The following is a 23,221-nucleotide window of genomic DNA, read 5'->3' as shown; positions in this document are numbered from 1 at the left end:
GAAAACCTTCCGACTAAATTGCTTTAGAATTGCTATTGAACGACCTTGCTTTCTCCCAAAATAAGCACAACCCTTTGACGTGTTGATACCCGGGGACGAGAGAGACGCATAAGCTCACACCTGGCGCATCTGTGGCGGAAGGTTTCCCCATCACGCGCCAGGCCCGTGAATCTGAGTCACTGCGCGTCATCACTTTTCTCTCTCTTCCCTAAGCGTGGAAAGCGGCCAGCGGTTGCCAACCACGGATTCAATACGTAAAAGGGGAAAACTCCTTTTAAAACTTTTAACTTTCGCGATGATTAAAATTATAAAATCATTCGTAACGTGTCCCTTAATTTTATTAATCAGAGGTTAGAAAACAAGAATGGGAGCCCTAAATGTATCTCCATACATTTTTTTTTATTATATTCTTTGAATTTTAAACTCTCCGATTACATATTTTAATATGCGGTCTCTAATTTTAATTCTCAAATTTATTTTCTCTTCTGATCTCTAGATTTAATTGCGAGTAAAATTAAGTTTTGGAATTAACTTTTCTTATATATATATATATATATGTATGTATATATTATTGTTAGAATGTTATTTTAACTTCGGGCTTAGGAATTTTCTTTGAATATTAATCTGTATATCTAAAGTTTTTACTTTCACCAGTATATTTCCTTATGTTACATTATGTTTTACGTTGGAATTTTGTATCCGTGTATCCGACTTGTTTTCCGCTATCCGTAGTTTCCGTTTCACAAACGAAAAACATCGAGCTGAGTCACGCACTCAGCTCTGCGAGAGTAGGGATGGACGGGGCAGCCGCTACGCCCCTCCATCTATCACACGAGTGGCCGAGAGGCCAATCGACGGCCGGACCGCCTCTCGGCTGATGCGAATAAAAAGGGGTGCGTACAGGCAAAAGTACGCACTCTTGCTCGGGCAACCAGTTGGGTAATCTCAGTCCCCTGGTCGCCTTCGGCTAACTCTTTTGTACAAGCTATTTTTTTGAGAATAAAGAGTTCATTCGCAAGCAAAAATTAATCTACAGCTCGTCTTTTCTTTTGTCTCCTTCTCGCTCTCTCGAGCTTCATCCTCTTATTCCTCCGGCTTTCCGCCATCCTCTCCTCGTTCTCCCTCTTTCTCATTCCAACCTTAACTTCGGTCGGTATGCTCGTAGCAGCTCCGCCAACTCTTCTCTCTCTCTCTTTTCAGGGTCGGTAAGCTTTTTGCAGCTCCGCCCGCTCTCTATACTCTTTTCAGAGGACGGTACGCTCACCGCAGCCCCGCCTCGACCGCTTTCCTATCTTTCTACTTTTCCGGGCTCGGTAAGCTTTCTCGCAGCTCCGGTCGCCCCTTTCTGTTCTTATTTCCAAGGTCGGTAAGCTCTCCTTCTAGCTCCGGTGGCCTTTAGCTTTTCTTCTTTCAGGACCGGTAAGCCCTTTGCGGCCCCGGCGATCCTCACCTTCTCTGCCTCCTGCCTGTCTCCTCCACCTATGCCTGGTCCAACCAAAACTTCCCGCCCCCGTACCGGCAAGCGCACCCGAGTCCGCCGTCGCTTGGCCGCACTCTGCGACGCCCTGCAAGCTGGTCTTCAGCTCGAAGATTGCAGGCCGTCCTCCTCCTCTAACTCCACGCCAAAGGCAGTAGTGCGTTCTTTCGTACTAGTGCCATCCCCGGAGAGATTCCGATTCATTCCGCCTCTCACTTCCACCTCCTCTTCGTCGGCAGTCTCGGGCCGCCTAGATACTGGGCGCTACGCAACTCCCGACACCACCGCCCCTTGCACCCCCTCTCCCCACAAGCGGCCCAAGATCGAGAGTGATGACGACGTCCTAATCCTGGCCGAGGAAGAGCTTCTACGCTCACCGATCACTCCCCCGGCTAAACGCGCTTGCGGAGACTTCTGACGTGCCCTGGGCTTCTACGTCAAGATTCCTCTGACGACGGGGCTTGAAAACACGCCTCCCGCTTGCATGGTCTCATCACCAATACGTGGCCAACGGGCCTCACGTGTCGTGCGTGCAGGGGCCCACCACCAAAACCGGACAGCCACCTGTGAGCCAGCGCAGCCAACCTCGGTCCATGCAACGCCTGGACGAGTTCCTGAGGACGAACAACCGCTGCCTTCCCGTCCGAGGACTCCCCTCGACAACATCCAGCAACAGCTCCAACCTCCGTGGTTAGTGGCCTCTACCTAGGAAGGTACAAACGGCCCCCCACACACAGCCGGCACGGAACAAGATTGTGGTTAGTGGCCTCTACCCAAGAGGGCACGAACGGCCCTCCACACGGTATCGTAGAGACGCCTATCATCTCTCATACCGAACCTCCAACACCGCAGTTGTTTTAGATCGAGTCGGTACAACCACACACCCCGGCTTTTATAACAGGGTGGCCCTATTCGGGAGAACTTGGAAAAATCGGGACTTGATTTGAAAATTTCATGAATGAATAATGATTTAAAGGAATATTTGCAATTAAAAAATTAAAAACTGAATTTGAAATTTGAAAAAAAGAGAAATAATACACTGTTTGAAATCGATACATCAGTAATTGAATAATTTCGGTAATTTCAAACGGTTACAATTTTATAGTTATTAATTTTCATGTTAAACGCTAAATTTGTAATTTTTCTCTTTCATAGGTTTCAATTCGGCACTTAAAATATAATCGGTTGAATTTTGAAAAGCATAATTAGCAATTTAAAAGTTATTACTTTTTAAACGTTTTACGTTATCTTCAAGAAATTGTAATAAAGTTTTAATATCAAAATTTATTTTGAAAGTTTTTTTTTTTTATAATAGTGCAATTCATTTTTTGATCTAAGACAAATTTGTCTAATCAGCTTTAATGTCAAATTATAATTTTATTATGGTATATTAATTTAAAATTCTAGAATTGTCAACTTTTAATTGCTTTGAGTTTAACATTATTCAAATTCATAATTATTAAAATTTCCAATTATGTATTTATTTTCCAAGGTTTTGATTATACACAAAGTAATTTCAATTCCTCTGAATTTTAAATTATCTAATTTCCAAAATACTAATCTTAAAGTTTTAAATTTTTAATGTTTGGATATTCTCCTATTTTCGAAATTTTAACCTAAAATCGTACAATTTTATAATTTTTCAATATAAAACTTAATCATTCTAAACACTTTCAAAATTATGTGCTTTTTAATTCGAAACTTTCAAAATTTAGGACACGCGCGAATTATGAAAAACGGGAAATCTCAAGGTGTAATATTTCTCTATCGGTTTTTTCTCGGTTCTCCACTTATTTCGGCTGGGGCAACAATTCATTTTTCAAATGAAAATAATTATATATCAGTTAAAAAAAACTTTTTAACATAAATTAAAATAATTATTTATGATGTTAGTCAATTTGTTTCTTAATTGGTACGTCTGGTTCAAATCTGTAGCTGAAGGCAATTAATGTCGAATTTAAACAAACATCATCAAGTAACTCTTATTTTCGAAGTCACTTCTTAATTTCAAAGGTAAACGTAATATAGTATAGAGTTTTCAAATAAAATTTTGCTGCAACTACTCACTGTCGTTTCTTATTACGAACACATTTTTATTTTGTAAAACATCAAATTAATTTCTTTTTTTGCAATATTAATTCGAATAAGAATGCTTCACATTTTTATTTTGTAAAACATCAAATTAATTTATTTTTTTGCAATATTAATTCGAGTATACAATGCTTCACAAAATTATAGAGTCAAGTCAAGAGTAAAGTGTCGTTTCAGTGTCATTACGATTTAATAAAGACATCGTCAGGTCATACGATTTATTTATAATATCGTAAAGACACCTTAACGACATGGACATACGATGTCGTAAAGTTGTCGTAAAGATGTCGTAACGATGTCGTAAAGACGTCGACAAATTTTGTGCCCACTAGGTAGACTCGACTTTCGACCTTAAGAAAAATACAAGTAGGCCGTGCTGGAACCCAACCACGCAATTGTATTCGGCGTGTTCAACAGATTTTGTTAAGATTTGTTATTCTTGTGTAACATTTTTCGGAACATCACGCGCTGAAAAAACCTGTTGAGTAAAACCGGACGTAGCTAGCAATTTTTTTTTAAGTCAGGGAATTTTAGTTTAGGGAAACTGTCAAGTATTATGAATTTGAAATATTCCTAATTTTAATTTGGAACTCTGGGTTATAAATTTTATTATTTGTTCGAACATTCATCAATTTTGTTGAAAACACTCTTTTTGTTTAAAAATTGAATTTTTGTGTGAAACTTCAACTAGTTAAATAGAAAATTGACTTATTTTTAACTCTCATATTTCAATGCTAAAAAGTCAAACTAAAATCTTGTTTGGTTGAAAATTCAACTATTTTTCGGAAATTTGTTTTTTTATTTTTTAAATTCATCTATTTGACTAGGAATTGCATCTTTCTTCGATAAAAATGCAACGGTTTGGTTAAGAGTTCAAGAATTTTGTTTAAAAGTTTTTTTCTTCTGTTTCGAAAATTCATATTTTTCGGTAGAAAATGCAACTATTCTCATAGAAAATTTTCTATTGCGTTTAAAATCTGAATAATAATACTAATGTTTGATTAAAAGTTAATCTTTTCTCTGTTTGAGAATACAAGTTTTTTTATAATTTGTTAGAACTACTTTTTTAAGAAATCATTTTTTTTAGCTAACATTCATATTATAGCTAAAACTTCATATTTTAGAGTTGAAAACTCAATTTTTTATAAAAAAAATAAATAAGAATATTATTTATAAAAGGAAAATAATTTAATTAAAAATATCTTAGATTTTGACGATTTTCTATAATTTTGCGTCAGTTAAAGTTATATTGCAAGAAATATAAAAAAGTCAATATCATGATAAAGAAATTTATTTTTAAGATTGTTATTGTTAATATTATAATCAAGTTTAATAAAGAAACACGTCAATCTGGCATTTACTGATTAATGAATTCATTTTTTCGATATTCCTTTCTTCAATTAGGAACTTTATATTAATTTCCAAAAACTTCATAATTTTCTTATAAATCTTATAATTTCTTTGGACAAATTTAATAACAAAATGGATTATTTCGGCATCAATGTAAAAGTAAAGGCATCTGTGATATATTTGTCGAAAAAAAAATCGTTTTTCTCAATGAAAATTTTTTAATTTATGAACTTTATGATAATTAAAAAAAATCATAAGAAGTTGATAATTTTTAAATTAAAAAAAATTATTTAATGAATAAAAGTTTATGGAATTATTCTAAACTAAAAAAGTTCTTTTCTCAATCTAATTTTCCTTTCAACAAATGCCTGATGAATGGCTGAATAATACATTTGTTTGTCAGGTATGTTTATAATATTAACTATAATAATCGTAAGAAGAAATTACTTCATCATTATATTGCTTTTACCCGAATTTCTAGCAATATAGCTAAAAAAAAGTATAACAAACCTAGTAGATAAAAAAGAAAGCTACGTAAAAAAATTTTTTTCAAGTCAGGCTATTTATTTGATCAGGGAAAAGTTAGGAATAAAAAAATTACGTAAAATTCAGATAATTCCCATAAATTTAAGCTCTCAAGTAGAATAAGCTGGAAACATCTTTAATTTTAATTTTTAATTATTTTATATCGTTTGTAAAGATTCAAAGTTATAAATTGTATGAGCTCATGATTCTAATCTGTAAATATTATTATAGTTAACAAAAGTGAAAGATCGTTCAGTGGGAAATTACAGAAAATTAAAAATGTATTTTTGCGGTAACCCTGATAAAATATTCATCTCAATAATTTATATGCCTTGTATTTTTTCTTGCAGTTGCTTTCTTTACAATATATGTTTGAACATTGTACAGTTTTTTTCTGAAAAATCATCCTGTTAGATAGAAAATGAAATTTTTAAGTTAAAAATTCGCCTTTTTGTGTTTAAACTTCGAATAATTTCTTAAAAAGTTGAATTATTAAAAAAAATCATATTTTAAAGCTAAAAAGTCAAACCAAAAAAAGTTTTGGTTAAAATTCAACTGTATTTTGAAAATTTGTATTTTTTTAAAAATCATATTTCTATAATGAAAAGTCAAACTAAAATCTTTTTCTGTATGAAAATTCGACATTTTTAAAAATAATTTATCTTTTTCATTTAAAAATGCATACGTTTTTTTAAAATTGCATCTTTCTTTAATGGAAATGCAAATTTTTGCATAATTATTTAACCCTTTTTTTTTAAAATGAAACCTTTTTTATTAAAAATGTAACCGTTTCGTTAAAAAATCGTCTTTTTGGGTCGAAATTTTAATAAAAATCTTCGCAGAAAATTTACTTCTTATTTAATACTTATATTTTGATGTTGCTAAGTCAAAATAATATCTTCTTTGGTTAAATATTAAATTTTTTTTAAATTTGAATTTTTGATTTACAAACTCATCTGTTTTATAGTAGAAGTTTAATCTTTCTTCGATAAAAATGTTATGATTTACTTAAAATTTAATATTTCCTTTTTTTAGAATTTAACTATTTTTTTTTTAAATTTATAAACAATTTTTTATTTCTTTGATAAACATTGTGGCTCAAAAAAAGGAAAAGTTTCAAAAAAAATTTCAAATTCGTAAATTTATTAAACTCTCGGTAATCCGAAATTAAAAGTTAGAAGCCCTTCAATGTATGTATTTTTAATTTACAGTTCTAGTAATACTATAAGTTATAAATTTTTCCATAGAAAATTCTTTTCAGTCATATAATATATTTCTAATTTAACAAAGAAAATTATTGAAGTTTCTTATGAGTTTATTTTAAAGATTTTGCTTATGGCGAAGGAGAATTTTTTCATTTTTTCTGTATAGAATAAGGGATATTCTTATTTTTAATATTGTTAAAAAGTTGAGAAAGGAAAATGATGTTTATGTAACATTTTGTATTAAAAGGAAAGGACGGTATTTTTGAATTTATTTTGATTTTAAATATGCAAGTTACAAAATTTTAGTGTTTAAAATCGTGCAGTTTTAAACCAAAAATTTGCATTTTCAAGAAGGAAAAAAAATTATTTTATTTTTTGATAAAGTAGTTCAACTTTAAAACCAACTTGTTAAATTTGTAACCAAAATATTAATGTAGTGCAAAAAAAAAATAATTATATAAAAAATTCAAGGATTCTTAAAAAAAAGGTGAATTTTCAAATAAAAAGATGACTTTTTAAAGAAAAAGATTAAGTTAAAACCAAAAAGATTAGGTTTTAATCTAATTCAAAAATTCTCAGCCAAAATGCTAAGTTTGAATAAAAAAAGAATTAAAAGAAATTTTAAATTGTCAACCATACCTAGTACTATATTTTTTCTGAAAAAGACTGGCTGGGATACTGAAAAGAGTTTAATAGCTCGAAAATCATAGTACATTGACTTCTTATTTATACGTATGAATAAAAATCACACGTAACAGTTTAATTCCACTTACTTTCATAAAAAGTATCGAATTTTATTTTTTGAGAAAAATTAAATTACAGTGAAACTCGGAGACTGCTCCGGTTGAGAGGGTGGTGCTGGTGAGGAACAAACTCGAAAGACGCCACTCCGGATAAAAAAAAAAAAAGCTTTTTTTTGTTCACGCCTGAATGACCACTGTACGCTCCCTGCAGCTCCTTTCACATCAATATGTGGCGCAGCGTCAATTCTCGGAAGGGATATATATATATATATATAAAGGGGCTTCATATCCGAGCTTGACGGAAGTTGTTTCGGAGTTACATTTTTACCTGTTTCACTTCAAAATATTTATTAATTGGGCGTCGGATACCTACTGGAACTTCCTCGATTTCATCCGTGGTCAATGCAGTAACTTTGCCACTTACCATGTTTATTTTCGCACGTCTATGTTCACTAGCATAGCCAATATACATTCCAGCAAGAGCATTACTTTTTTCCAGTATTGCAAATACTTCATTATTGGACGTTGATATAACAATTTGTTGATGTGTTGGAATAGGCACAAAGATACGATCGTTATCATGTCCTGCTATCAAACGAAGAGATGTATTGGTAGAAAAAGTGTATCTTCGTAGCTCAAATATTAGCTTAGAATTTTCTCTCGAAACAAGTCGAATAAATTTAAAATTTTCAAGACCACATCCACCTTTTTTACGGGATGGGAGCCTGGTAGGTGGAACAATGCTTCTGACAAGAGTTGAGGGCCTTTTGGAAGACCTGTCTTGAGAATTTCGCCTGGCAAGAGAACACTCAGCAATAGGATAGCTGGCAGGTGGAGACCTGGACCTTAATCTTGTAGAAGGAGTAGAAGACCTGGGCGGGGAATGATTGAGGTCAATAGGTTCCCTATGAAGTAAAGATTCGACACTTAATTCTGCAACAGCAAAAAGAGAATAAACAATCCCACGTTTCATGTAAGGTGCTACCCTGTCGATACTGTTAGATAGATACAACCTACATGGAGAGAAGTTTGGTGCGGCTTCTAACACAACTCATACAATTATCGTGCACGTCACACAGTGAACAGTGCCACTTCTGCTTATCAGAACGGCATCACTGATTCGGGAAAACCATTACCCCGAACATACCGAACCGTTTAACCAACCGTATGGTCTAGCCGTTCTTCGCACGCAGCTCTTGCAGCACATATCCGCTCATGCGCAGTTTAAGAAAATATAGCACTCACGTTTCAGAACGCCTGATCTCCGCAAGTTTTGGAGTAACAAGTGCCCCGAATTCTCACCATTAGCGCGACGGTTGTACCTAACTTTGCTCCGTGTAGCTTTCCTTTTACACTCATACTAAAAAATGTCTTGAAACAAAAGCATCGTTCACTTGCCATTTTTGTTTTGAACGACGTAAATGTATTTTTTAAATAAATTTAGTATTTTAACATTGCGTCACAATCGGTCGGTAACGTCGAAATCTATGAGGCCCACAACTTAGTGGACCAAGAAGCTTTGATGACACAGGAATTTGATTTGAAAAGCCACTTCCTCAATTATCGTTAGCACTTTTTAAAATGTGCGATTTGAAAAATCTGTCAAAAAAAATCGAATGGATTATAATTCAGGTTAGGTTGCATTGTTGTAAAAATTGGTGGTGACAATTTTCGGAATTTTGGCAGTTCGTTAAAGTGTGTTTTTCAAAGACGTGAATTAACTAAAATTAATTGAAACTTTGCGCTAGCTAATTCACAAAGATATATTTTGGACGGGGCCACTGTAACGCAGGTGTCAAATACTCAAAAATATAAATTTGAGGACATGGATTATTTCGTCTGCAAATGCGCTTACATTTGCCATAATTTTCTTTGGGAAATTTTTTAAATTCCCCAAGATATAAAGGTAACAAAATTTTACGAAGTGATGACCAACCAAACAAAAAGCTTGCAATCCGCATTGATGAAGGGAGTTTCCTATGGGGTTTCTTTAAAATTGTGACAAATTTTGACTAGGAACAGGCATTTTTCGAACTCGTGTTTGTCAACTCCCAGTTTTAATTATTTAAAAAAATTCCCGTTTAATGTCAAAAATACTCTGTCAGAAGGGACATTTTATTTCTTTACACATGATTTAAATATAATATAATTTTTTTCTCATACATAACGTATGCTTCGAGATAAGCCTTGTAAAATATTTCTATTTGATTAATAAGTCAAAATAATAAATCAGTGTCGTCGACATGATAATGAAGATAACTTTTAAGTTTCAAAGATGAGAAAAAAATATTTCATTTATCTAGATCTCAAAACAATCCTTAAATATTCCTGTGGATTAATCAAATTAAATAATTTTTTAAATTATAATTAAATGAAATAATTAAATATTTTATGATATAATAAAGGATATAATAACAATATACAGTTAAACACATCAAATCTTGTTTGATTTTATAGCTTTCGGTTTTATCTTATATATATTCTTAACAATTCTTTTTTTATATTTTTTAAAAATTTTAAAAAGAGTTTTTTAGAAAATTTTCATTGTCCAGTTTAAAGTTAAAGTGTTGTGTGGGGGATTAATATTTTCGGTTTAGGAATTTAATTATTTTATTGAAACTGTTTTTCTTTTTTAGTCCGAAATTTTTTTTTCAATTTTCAACTTCTAGTTGCAAATTCATGTTTTTTAGTTAAATTCCACTGCGCTTAAACAAAAATAAGAATTTTATAGTTGAATAATTTTGAACAGAGCCTTTTTTAAAGATTTGTTAGATTTGCAATAGTTGTAAGCTTTAAATCAATTTCGAAACATATTTTTGGGTTGCATTTTTTTGAGTAAACCATTATTTAAAGTTTTTTAAGAAGCTTTAGTAAGAAAATTGGTGCGACCGCCAACATTCTTTCGTGCAAGAAACAAATAATACTAAACAAAAATATTTGCAAACCAAACAAAAACTGTTTGAGAGCTTTTATCAAGTTTCAGAGAAGTTTAAAAAAAATTGAAAACATTCTTATAATACAAAACTTTTCTGACAATATAATGGCCATTTTAAATTTCTTTCAAGTTCGAATTTCTCCTAAAATTTTGAAAGACAACAAATATTTCTGAAATCCTTCTGAAGGTTCTTAAATTTTCTCAAGAAACCTAGAAAAATTATATCAATTGAACAATTCGGATAAATACAATTCAACAATATAATTCGGATAAATGATTGTGAAAATATAGATATATTTTTATATTATTATGTTTACCAATAAAATTGAGGGCTACAGCCAATGATAAAGCCAGAGTAGAAAGAATCCTCATTTTCTTGAACTGAGGTAAAAGTGATTTTTAATGGCGAATTCTTTTAAAATATCATCTACTGAATTATCTGGTACTTTATGACACCTCATGTTATAACCACCACAATTCTTATCTCAATCATTCTTTTTTCATCGAGCTAGCCCTTGTCAAATATTTGAATTACACGTAAGATTTCAAAGACAAAGCAATGCCCTCATCACCATTAAGATATTTCTTAATTTTTTAGTACAATAAATTTTTGTCGTATTCATATTCTTTAAAAACGATCCTAATTAATGCTTTTAGGGTTTTACTAATTCAATTAGAAAATTTCACTAATCCGAAAAGTGGATGTTTAAAATAATGTTTTACACTAATTCGATTAGGGAATGTCTCTAATTCAAATGTTCTAATTAATTAAACTAATTAATTAAAAGGTCTTGATGAAAATATTAATAGCAAACTTATTTTTATTAATTGTATTTATTAACTACAAATTATAAATTCCCACAGCCGAGTTTCTATTTTTACTTTTCAAATCGTATAAAGCAAGAAGTAAAAGAAAATCATTTTTCGCGGCTACCACGTAAGACTATTCTGACATTTCTATTCGTTAACAAGGTGGTCACCCACCCGGGAGAATCGGGAGAACCGGGATAAATCCGGGAGAAAAGTATTACACCGGGAGATTTCCTGTATTTCTGAATTCGCGAATTTTTCAAATCTTTGACAGTTTTCGACTTGAAAGTATATAATTTTCAAAGTATTAAGATTAATTAAACTTAAAATGTTTACGATATTTTTCGGAATAATTAATTTTTTTCTATTTTCAACGGTTAACCTGACAGTGAGTGTTTTTATTTGAGAAGAATCAAATATTTTTACAAAAATATCTATCCAGTGGTTTTAAATGTCACTTGATACTACATAATATGATCCTTATCAATAATATAATTATCATCTTCAAAATTCCCATAATTTTAATTTTTAATTATAGTTTCGCATCTAATCATAAAACTGTTCAATCTATAAGAATTTGAAACTAAGGTTTAGTCTGCAATTAATTTTCAGATTAATTTTTGGAAAATTTGAATTTTATATTTTGAAATATTGTATATTGAGATTCAAAATTTCAGGTTAATTTCGTTGTTAAGAAATGAAATCACATTATGGCAATATTTTTTCTAATCTTTATTTTAATTTTCAATGTTCAATGTAAGATCATGAAATTGTCTGATTTTTAGTTAAAGATTTTAATTTTAAAGGGTGCCCGAAATCGTTTTAAGAAATAATAATGATAATATTTGCGTAAAAATAATGAATATAAAATGCGGGCGGTCAAGACTTTTGAATCCTAACAGAGGGGGAAGTTCTTCAGAGTTTCAGAATAAAAGTTTTTGTAATTTATGCACAGCCCTGTGCTTGCTATGCATCAAAGAATTAAACAAAACAAAAATTTCTTAAATTGAATTTACCTGAATTAAATAAAAATTATTATCGCTTATTTAAAAAAATTATAAATTAAACACAAATTCTATTTTATTAACATGTTCGATTTGATTGCAACACCGTCGGATGATTTTTCTTTAAAAAAAAATCAATGCATATTTTAATTTGCAATAAAGCATAACGAATTTTCAGCAATAGCATTTTTCGATTTTAAAAAATCTGATATTTTTTGAAGATGTCAGCTTTCAAATTAAAACTTTGAATTTGGGTATTTTCAAATTGCAATTTTTAAAAATAAAAGTTATATCACTGACGATAAAAACCAATAAAAAAGGAATGTCATCTTAGTAGCAAGAATTACGGAACAAAAGTTCCTAAAATCTCTATTTATATCACTAATTCAAATATTGGAAGTAAGTGATTTTCCCAATAAGCAAAAAATTTGGCGACGTCTTGACGACATCGTTACGACATCTTTACAGCAACATTACGACATTCTATGTCCATGTTTTTTCGCTGTCTTTGCGATATCGCAAAGACATCTTCAGAGCATACGGCTTATTTACGATATCGTAAAGACACCTTAACGACATGGACACAGGATGTCGTGAAGTTGTCCTAAAGATGTCGTAACGATGTCGTAAAGACGTCGCTAAATTTTGTGCCCACTGAGTTACCATTTTAATAGTGACATAGCTTTAAATAATTCAATAAACACTACGTGTGCCTCTGAATATAAGTGTCTTCGAAAATATTTTTGAGGTTATGTCGATACATAAACATACCTTGTTTGACAACTAGAAATACTTTTTCGGTTCTTTCTTGGAAGTCGGATTGAAAGAAAAGTATCTCACTACTCCTCCCCTAAGTTTTAAGTGTAAATATTATGAACTTTTTTCGTAAATAAAAAAGAACCAATAACACCTTGTGTATTTTTTGGTTAAGTATCCATCGACGTAACAAGCACTAACATTAATATTTTACAACCAAAGTCACTGAATAAAAGATTTTAAAATTTGGTTCAGAGCGACAGAAAATAATTTTCCAAAGAATTTTTAAATCTATTTTGCTTAAAATTTTCAGGAACGTTGTTTTCCATCAATGTGGCCGTTGTTTAATGTTGTGACGTCAGCTCGCAAGATGGCTGCACGCCAAAGGCCGAGCAGTAATACCAATTGCACGGGACAAAACGTAATTTTTTTTATAACGTAGGCAAAACTAATTTTTCACAATAAGTATATTTAGATATAATTTTTTTATATTTTTTAAAGTTGTTTGATTACATCTTAAAAAACTTTCATTGAAAAATAATATATGCTCAAACTAATAAAAAAAATTTATCCCATGCAATTGGTATCATTGTTTGGGCCTCGCATTCTTGGATTTCGCCAGGAAGGTGGCTCTTCTATAAGGACCTTTAAAATAAATGTGAAATGAGATTTGACCGCGGACGAGTGTCAGCGCCGGCTGTACTTTCAGGCCGAAAATTATTCAAACGCATGGGGAAAATACAAATTTAATTTATTTCCTAAAATACGTGTATTGCGTTTTATCGTATAAAACGTTATTTTGACTAATAATGATTATTAAAAATTAAAACTCACGCTTAATTAAACTAAACAATGAAAATTAATATTTCTCTTCAAAAGTACAAAATAATTTACTTTCTTTTATTATAATACATTTATAAAAATTAGATATGCTATAAAAACTATCTATTTTTACAAATATGTCGAATATTTCTAACGCTTTATATCAAAAAGAATAGGATATAATGATATTATTGAACATTCACGTTACCAATCATTTGGGTGTAAAACACAGTTTAATTGCATATTTAACTCACTACTTCTCGTTTGAATTTCAACTTTTTAATATCACAATACTTATTTATCATCTATTTTCAAAGTGAACAAAGGATTGCGGCCTTTAAAAGCAATTGTAATAAATAAAACCTTTTTTCTAAAATATATTCAACTGCATACTTTCTGTAACATTTTTAATTTTTATGTGTCACTGAAATTTTTAATCTTTCTTATAGAGCAACAGTTGTTGTCAATTTTTTTTTAAACGGCAAAAAAAATATTTCGATCTTTAAAAAGAATTAAGAAACATAAAGAAATTATTTTCCTAATATTAATTGAAAATGTATGCTACCAATAATTTGCGTTAAAACAACAATAACACTTTATAGTGCACTTATAGTGCAACACTTTTTTGTTAATTATTTCCGCAGGTGAGAAAAAATATTGGTATCCTTAACAACAATTCTAATGAATTTAAACTATGTTTAAATTTTTCAACAAAATTGCTAATACATTATTTTAATAAAGTTATCGGATATTCATGTTAACAATCATTTACGTTTAAAAGAACTGTTTAACTGCATATTTAACTCATTTCCTCTCATTTAAATTATTTTTATATAGAGTAATGCTTATTTGCGAATTTTTTCTAACGTGAACAAAAAATAGTGCAATCTTTAAACAAAATTGAATGGAATTAAGATTATCGACAAATTTTTTTTATAAAAACTTTAATGAATTATTTAATTGATATTAGAAAAAATATTTTACTAATAATTTGCATGAAAAAAATCGTTAAATTGTTTGTACCATTCTGGTTGAAATAACAAAATTTTCTTATTGTGTAAATCTTTTTTTTCAATTATTTTCATTAAAAAGAAATATTGCTATTCTTAAAAATATTCTATTGACGTTAAACTGTCAAAAAATTATGTCATAATAACTGCAATAAGTTGCTTAATGAATATTAATTAAAAAAGTTGAAAAATAATCCAGTATAAACTTACATTCTATCGAGAAATTCCTGTAATCATCATTGCACCTAAAAACAACACACTTTTGCCCCATTACTCCTGTTAATCATTAAAAAAAAATCTTGATAAATTTTCGTTCTCAGAGTCTCAAGATTCAATCATAAAGCAAAAAAATTCGAAAAATTCTGCTTTTCTGATTAAAAAAGCATATCATTTCTTATTTATGACTCTTTCCCCATGCATTTTGATAATTTTCGGCCTGCAAATACAGCCACCTACATCCACGGTCGCGGGAAAAATTTCCATTACTTTCATTTCAAAGTGCCACATGGCTGGATTTCGCCCACCCATCCTAATTTTGCTAATAAAGACTTGTTACGACCCTGAATTTAGTTTGATAGAATTAGGTTAGGTTTAATTAAGGTTAGGTTTATATAAGTTTTACTTAATTTAGTTAAACTATAACCTATTATCTATAATTTGTTATAGATGTTTTGTGGAAATTGTTCATCTTCGTTAATTTTTTTTTAGTGGAAAAATAAATAGCAGGCCTCTCAAATACATTTTTATTGTGAATACTTTTCCAATTTAGCTTTTCCATTAAGCTATTAGACAGATCGAAAAAAGATTTCTTTTTTTTTTAGAAATACACGCTATCTAAAGCAAGGTGTTGGATTTCTGATATGAGTAATTTAAAGAAATCTGTATTATCCTAAGAGGTAGTTACCATCGATCAGCGCAGATGTTACTCCAAGGTCACGAAACTCAGCGGTATTACTAACGAAAAACAAAATGTCATATTATCCGTATTTTTTGATATTTTATACAAACAATTTTTTTTACCTCTATCAGTTTTCGAGAAAATAGGGTGGCGCTAGCTTGCCGGAAACTTAGTGGCGCCCTCTTCAAAAATCAATCATACATCTTTGAATTAGAAAAAATGACTAGGTTAGATTTTTAAAATATTTTTTGCTTTACAATGGGCTGTGAATGGATTTTATAAAAGCGACCCTTATTTTTTTAACTACCCCCTCTAATGAAAAAAATTATTTAATGCACCTTTTTCGATGCATCTTTAATATCTTTAATCATCACGTCAGAATTTAGGGCTTTTTTGGGATCTAGAAGGCAAGAACAACCAATTTCAATAAACCACCCCTACTAAAAATAAAACTACCTCTTATATAAAAACTCAAATTCGGAAAAAAAGAACGCCAGAATTTTAGGGTCACTTTGGGCTCCCGAATGCACGAAAAAAAATCCAAAACCTCCCGCATTTTCAAAAACTCACCTTCTTGCATTTTTAAAGAGCCCAAAAATGAGAGACTTCATCGACACTAGAAAATATTTAAAAATATTATTTTTTGACAAATTCATATCTACGTGGTAGAAAGGGATTGATTTTAGACGTTAAGGATTAAAGCGCAAAAAATCACAGTGGGTATTTTCGAGGAGGCCAAAGATCAAAGACTTCATTGACACTGAGAAATTCTCAAAAATGTCACGTAGATATTAGTTTGTAAAAAAAAATCTTTTTGAAAATTTTCCAGTGTCATTGGAGTCTGCTTGTTGAGCTCCTCGAAAATACCAACTGCGATATTTGGACTTCAACCCCGACAAAATTTTATTTCGTGCATTCGAGAGCCCAAACCAAGCCGAAAATCTGGTATTTTGTGTTTTGCAGTTTCTATTTTTCGTAAGGGGGTGGTTGTTTGAAAACAGGGATTGATTTTGCATTTTTTCGTGCATTCGGTGGCCCAAAATAAGCCCAAAATTCTGGTGTTTTTTGTTTTTTTTTTCGAATTGGAGTTTTTATATAGGGGTAGTTTTATTTTGAGTAGGGGTGGTATTTGGAAATTGGTTGTTGTTGCGTTCAAGAGACCAAAAAAGCCCTAAATTCTGAACTGTTTGATTTTTTTCTTTTAATTTGTATACAGTGAAGGTGCTAGATTAATACGAGCCAGCACCTTCACTCAAAATTTTTAGTTTCATAAATGTTAATGGATCACAAAAAACGACAATACAAGCCAAAAAAGTGAAAAAAAAAAACGAAATTCTAAACTCATCTTTTTTTTAATTTAATTTTTTTAGAGGGCACCGCTGAGTTGCTGGAAAACTAGCGCCGCCCTGATTTTTCGAAAACTAATGAGGAAATAAAAATTATATTGCCGCTGAGTTGTCTGGCCTGTTATTTCACAGTCCGTGAAAATAGAAATCAAATCTATCGTTCATGTTAAAAATTCAAATATTGTAAAATAATTAACGCGATTTCTGACAAGATGGAAAATAATTTTTTCTTAATATTTACATTAAATTTGTTTGGAAAAAGATAGACTCACTTCGCTCCACTGGGAAAAAATTTCACTGGAAAAAAAACTCCACTGTAAAAAATTTTGTTTCAATCTAGTCCAAAATCGGGTTAAGTATTTTCTGTTATTGGAAGAGCTAATTTCATCGATGGTTTTGATTTATGTTTTCACAAATTATGAAATAACATTTACACTGATCGATGGTTAAGCGAAGTGGAACGAAGTGAGAATATCTTCTTACAGAAAATTTGATTAAAAAATGATTAAAATTATTTTCCATCTAGTCTGTAATAACATTAATTATTTTATGTTATTTAAAGAGTTAACTAAATGAGTTTCTTTAATTTGTATCTTCACAGATTGTGGAATGATATCCAACTTTATTTTTAAAGAGCAAGAAAAATTGGAAATATATTATTCAGGCAGTAAGATAATCTAGAACTTCAAATTTAAGTAACAAAAATATCCAGGACTTTATTTTTGACGAACCAATCATCATCCCCGTCACGAGAAGCATAACGGCATAACGGCATTTACAAAGACCATACTCATAGTTATTAGGTGAATCACAAAAATGTAATGTTAGAGAAAAAGCCGAAAATGTCATATTTGTCTCAAGGGTTTTCTTTTTTTTTGTTTTACAAAATGATTTTAAAAAAATGTTTTCAGCTTCAATTCGTTCACAGAGGAAATATGAATCTAGATTTATGTTCTGGAATCTAATTTGTTAGGAATTAATCATTTTTAAACGTTGTCTAATTAAAAACTGATGGAACTTTGCCCTTTTAAGCATTTTAGTATGAATATAAAAAAGACAAAATTTTTAATAGTTCATAAAGATAACTGTCTGGGAGACTGACGAAAGATAGAAACTTTGAGCGTCGTAGTACATTAATCTTTATTAATATTTCTAATTACAAACCACTTGTAGCATTTTTATTTGACTCACGCTTACCAATCACATTATATTTTCATTTTAAACTTAAAACCTTATCTCATAATTTCTATTGACTGGACGTTGGCGACCTACTGGAGTTTCATCGACTTCTTCTTTGGTCAATAAGCTAACTTTACCGCTTATCATGTTTATTTTCGCCCTTTTATTATGTCGAATATTATTATTGTACATTCCAGCGAGAACATTTTTTCGCTCTAAGATAGCAAAAACTTCACCACCGGATGTTGAGATTACAATTTGTTCTTGTGTTGGCATAGGCACATATCTTCGATTACTCTTAAGTCCTGCTATTAATTTAAGCGTTGTGTTTGTTGGAAAAGTGTATCTTTGAAGTTCGAATATTCGGTTCGGATTTTTTTTAGATATGAGTCGAATACATCGTAATTTGTTAAGATCACATCCATCTTTGGAATTAGAAGGAAGCCTAGTTGGTGGAACAATGCTTCTAGCAAGAGGTGGATGTCTTGAAGAAGAGAACCTGTCTTGAGAATTATACCTGGCAGGAGGAATCTCGGAAGGAGGATATATGGCAGGAGAAGACTTGGACCTGGACCTAGCAACAGGAGAAGGTGACCTTGCCGGAAAATTATTCAAGTCGATAGGTACTCTGTCACGTAAAGACTGGAAACTTAACTCTGCAACAATAAAAAGAAAATTGCATTTTCGCACTGTCTGTGAGGCAAGACAGAATGCTCATTTCGGATTTAAGTCTTGGAAAAGTCTTTAAAGATATAGATATATTTTTATTTTATCATATTTACCAGTAAAAGTAAGAATAACTGCAAGTGACAGAAGGAGAGTAGAAAGGATCCTCATTTTTTTAAATAACACAAAATGCTTTATCAATGAATAGTTCAGATAACAGTGTAGCTTATGATTATTCTTGTGCTTCATTACGCAGTATATAATTCTTATCTTATGAGTAACATATGGCTTAAGCTTGTCCTTGTGAATCATTTGTAAACGATTATTCTGTTGAATGTTATTGAAACGCAGAAATTTTGTTTGATTTACCTAGGTTAAAAAAAATCTTTTAATATTCATCTGGAATCGTTGAATTCATTATAGATTTCAATTATGGTTAACTTAAAGATTAAGTAATATAATAATAATAATAATAATAATAATAATAATAATAACAGAAACAAAATAATCACAATAGAAACAATGTTCCTAATGTAATTTTAAAAAAAGATTTTTATTTATTTTTATCGAATAATTTTTCACAAAGGAAAAAAATTGTATTTTTCAAAGGGATTTTTTTTTTTAAATTACGTTAGGTGCATTTCATGGTTGTCGTTGAAATTCATAATTCGGTTCTCCGTTTTTTCAGGGATTCTATACATTAACTTGATTATTGGACTATAAATAGGATTTTGAAATTGATTTTAACCGAATTTAAATTTTCTAAATTTTAAGAATAATAATGGAGAGTTAAGTAAATTAAATATTCTATTTAAATATTTTTTGAACAAACTGTGCTTTTTATACTGACACTACTAAAATATTGTTAAAGATGTTATGTAAATAATTAATATATTTCGTAAGAAAATTGGTTCGAAAACTTTTAAATGTTATTAATCCATATTATTACCCAGAAAATTTTATCCCAACTTCCGAGCAATGGGCGTACAAAATTTCTCATTAACGGTCAAATTTCGAATGTAAATAATTCAGGATGGCAATTAGCAAGAAAAATATAGTCTTTTCCCGGTAAATACATTGTTTTTCAGGTAAATAAAATCAAAATCGAACTAAAACAATTTTGCAATTTAAGTGTTTAATACTTGACTATGTAATCAATGAATCATAACTCTTCGGTTTTAATAAAAAATACTTTGTAATTTCTTTGACCATTACCAGTTTTTTGGTTTTATTTTTTTCTGAATGGAGAAAAGATTTTTATTGAACATGCTGTTAAATATTCTAAGTAAGTGAAAACGCTAATGCTCAATCATTTTCAACGTTTTTCAATTTCAACATTGTTAGTGAATTAAACAGGGTCGAATATTTAGTTTTAAGATTTGGCTTGAAACAAAAGGGTCCGATTTTTAGTGAATTTTTTATTTAGTTTTTTTAATTTTTAAAAAATAACACTAAGAAGTAAAAAATTACATTTTTGGGTGAAGCATACAAGGAACTTTTGGAGAAACGACACAAGAAGCGATAAAAATAAAATGACAATATTTGTTCACCCAAAGAATCTTTAAATTTTTTATTGATCATTTTTGGATTTGAGCTATCATTGTTGTTTCGACTTGTGAAAAATAACATAAAAAATAAAAATATAAAATAGCTGGAAAAACGACACAAGGGACAAAAACTGCAAAGGCAAAAGTTGTTGAACTGAAAACGATCTATAAATCTTTCACTGAAATACATTAAAAATTTAAAAAAATAACTTTTTCGGAAAAATGAAACTAGTTACACGAACATTTTATTTTTAAAAATTATCCACCTAAATTATATCTAGAAAGTGGATTAGAAGCACTTTATATTAGAAAAAGTATTTTTTGTTCAAAGCGTAAAGAAAAAAAGAAATAAAATTAAAAAAAATCTTTTTCACGTTCTTATCCCCTGAGACATAAATAAATATTTTTGTATGGGTATCTGTCATTCGCTCTTCCTGTAACCTGCACTTTAAAGGTCAGGATCAAGGTGATACCGAAGTAATTTTAATAAAAGCTTAAAGTGGAAAAAATTACGATTTTATACGTTTATAGAGTCACTGAGTGTTAATATGGGTTCTGTTTGATCACGTCTCTCAATCTGAACCCGGTGTCTGCTTGACTCCATCAGATTAAAATGAAGGTCATTTCAAGGTTATCTTTTCGTTATTAAATAAAAACGCGTTTTTGAACTTAGATTCTGAAAGAATGAGATATTTTACGATTGCAATTGGTTTGAGACCCTTGAATCGAAATAACCCGTCAAAGTCATCTTAAGGTCAAATTATTCTCTTGATCTTCTTATTCTGTTATCTCTACAGGATAGAGCGAAAATGATCTGTGTGAAAGTTGTTTTAGTCAGAGTGGGCGAACATCTAGTGACCTTATACGTAACCTTAAGGTTCATTTTACTGCCCTGGAGTAAACCCTTTTACAGTGGGCCTTTACTCGCTTTGTTACCTGTTACTTTAAAGGATCAGAAACTGGATCATTCTACACATCCTTGGTTAAGGCGACAGTCATCATTTCCAGTATCCTTCGAAAAGCAGAATTTTTAATTTCAATAATAGGATCAGTTTCTCTTCACAGATTTTAGGCGCTTTGCTTGGATTCAGCCAAAGAGGCTTTAACAAAAGAGAATTCACAATCCCTAGAGTTTAGTTGCTGAAGGTTTGAGTTTCAATTTTAAATGTTCAATGAATGAATAATGAATGATCCCGCGCAGAAGGCAGATATTTATTTTAATAGTTTAAATTGTGACACAAAGTTCATTAAAAATACGTCTGTTTCAATATCAATGCATAATACGAATTTTTATAATATAAATTGAAAACAATGATACGTTTTGCAGGGTAGCTGAGAATAAAAAGAATTGAAAAATAAGGAACAAATATTAAATTGAACATGCAAAATGAAATTGGGACTTTATTTTGCAATATCTGAATTTTGTATGTCAGAATATAATATAAAATAATTTATAATATAATATAATCTAAATATGATAATACCTTAATGTGTCGAGCATAATCTATAAAAGTTTGCATTCTGAACGAAATCAATTGCGAAGATCAATATAAGTGATGAGAATGTGTTTTCTAAAGCCGAAAGAACTTCGGCAAAAGAGAATTAACAATCACTATATCACAGTTGTCAATTCTCAACAAAATTATTTTGCTACCGTAACCAGCTCTACTAATGTTACCAAGCTATTACCATTTAAGTTGTGTAAGCAACAATATTTTACTCGTAAAATATGTCAGAGACTTTTAACTTTTATTTTTTTGTGAGAAATATTATAGAAATGTTATATTATAGTGATTTTTTGTGCAATTAACAAATGGTACTTACAAAAAACTTTTCGTTTAAGTGGAATTTCTGTTAAGAAAAAAAATTATAAGTTTGAAACACATTTCAGAAAATAAAGTTTATACTTAAATTTAAAAGGATATGTAAAAAATTCAATATTTTGAAACGTTTCCAGAATTTTAAATGAAAATGCGGAGAAGTTTTAAAGAGAATAAACTACTTTTAAACTTTGAAACGATTTCAAACATTTTTAAACCATTCTTGAATTTTTTTAATTTTCAAATATTCCCTAAAATTGTGTAAAATAAAATACTTCCTGAAAAATTTCTAGATACTTTTTAAGTAGATCTAAGATCTTTGAAAATCTTAAGTTTCTCAATAAACGTAAGAAAATTGCGATTATTTGAACTTAAAAATATATAGATATTGAGAACTTTTACTGTGTACTGCTAATTATTTTCTCTTTAACTTATAATTCGGTGGAAATATTTTCTCGTTTCTAATTAAAAAACATTTTCTAGTTGAAAATTCGTCTTTTATGGATGAATTTAACAATTTTTTGTTCAAAATAAAAAAATAAAACTATGATCGAAAATGTCAACTATTTGAATTATAGGTTTAATATTAATATCATTAATTAAAATAAATTTAATAAAATTATATGTTTACAAAGTAAATTTCTGAAACATTAATTTTTTGTTGAAACTTGTATAAAAATGTACACAGCTTCATTATACAATAAAATTATACACAAATAGCTTATTTATTTTTGTTTTTTCAGAAAAGAAAAAAAAATTGAAGAAAGGACTAATTTCTACAATTTAAAACTTTATATAACTGTTTATTATTTGTTTAAGTTGATTTTTTTTTTCAGATGGCGTTACAGAAAAATGCATTATTTTCCAGTTCTAAAACGTGGGCGTTTGACGTTATAAAGTACTTTTAGTTTTACGCAAATAATTTCAGAAAATTGCAAGCCTGTACAAAACAATAATACATTTCATAAAAATTAAATATTTAAAACTGTATTGAAATTTATGTCGTAGTTTCTTGTATTTTATTGAAGAAATGTATA

This window comes from Belonocnema kinseyi, chromosome 3 (assembly GCF_010883055.1).
Source record: "Belonocnema kinseyi isolate 2016_QV_RU_SX_M_011 chromosome 3, B_treatae_v1, whole genome shotgun sequence".
NCBI lineage: Eukaryota > Metazoa > Arthropoda > Insecta > Hymenoptera > Cynipidae > Belonocnema > Belonocnema kinseyi.
The sequence above is the reverse complement of the archived record's forward strand: the minus strand, read 5'-3'. Positions refer to the sequence as shown.